At 50.6% G+C, this 676-nt stretch overlaps 1 non-coding gene across 1 annotated transcript; it reads right to left on the bottom strand.

Moving 5' to 3' along the window:
- Nucleotides 1-288: 288 nt before the first annotated feature.
- LOC115973774 lies at nt 289-407 on the bottom strand. The gene has a single exon (XR_004087821.1). It is a non-coding gene; the product is annotated as a 5S ribosomal RNA (ribosomal RNA).
- Between the last annotated feature and the right edge of the window lie 269 nt (nt 408-676).

Consider the following 676-nt stretch of genomic DNA (forward strand, 5'->3'; position numbering starts at 1 on the left):
TCCGTGCATTAGTGTTGATGACGCACCATATCAGCATAAGCGCGTTAAATCTTTAAGAGGATCCGAGATGCAGCGATGCACTTAACACCAGGGAGCTGCAGCCCGAGGGCATTTCGAGATCGCCCAAACCAAATAGCACCCAAAGGAATCGGGGCTTCGTATTTTTGGCCTGGGGCAAGACTAAGGTTTTCTCTTTGTTTCGGATCAAGATTTCAACCAGTTTTGTCGCCTACGAATCGAGCATGCTGGACCGACGTAAACGACAAAAAAAATCCGAAGAAAAAGAGTGGGGTGCAACACGAGGACTTCCCTGGAGGTCACCCATCCTAGTACTACTCTCGCCAAAACGCGCTTAACTGCGGAGTTCTGATGGGATCCGGTGCATGAGTGTTGGTATGATCGCACCCATCAGCATAAGCGCGTTAAATCCTTATAAAGGATCCGAATGCAGCGATGCACTCTAACACCAGGGAGCTGCAGCCCGAGGGCATTTCGAGATCGCCGCCACCAATTTAGCACCCAAAACGAGATCAGCGGCTCGTATTTTTGGCCTGGGGCAGACTAGGCCTACGAAGCGAGCGTGCTGGACCGACGTAAACTACAAAAAAAATCCGAAGAAAAAGAGAGGGTGCAACACGAGGACTTCCCAGGAGGTCACCCATCCTAGTACTACTCT

Source organism: Quercus lobata, unplaced genomic scaffold, assembly GCF_001633185.2.
Source record: "Quercus lobata isolate SW786 unplaced genomic scaffold, ValleyOak3.0 Primary Assembly Scq3eQI_1695, whole genome shotgun sequence".
Lineage (NCBI taxonomy): Eukaryota > Viridiplantae > Streptophyta > Magnoliopsida > Fagales > Fagaceae > Quercus > Quercus lobata.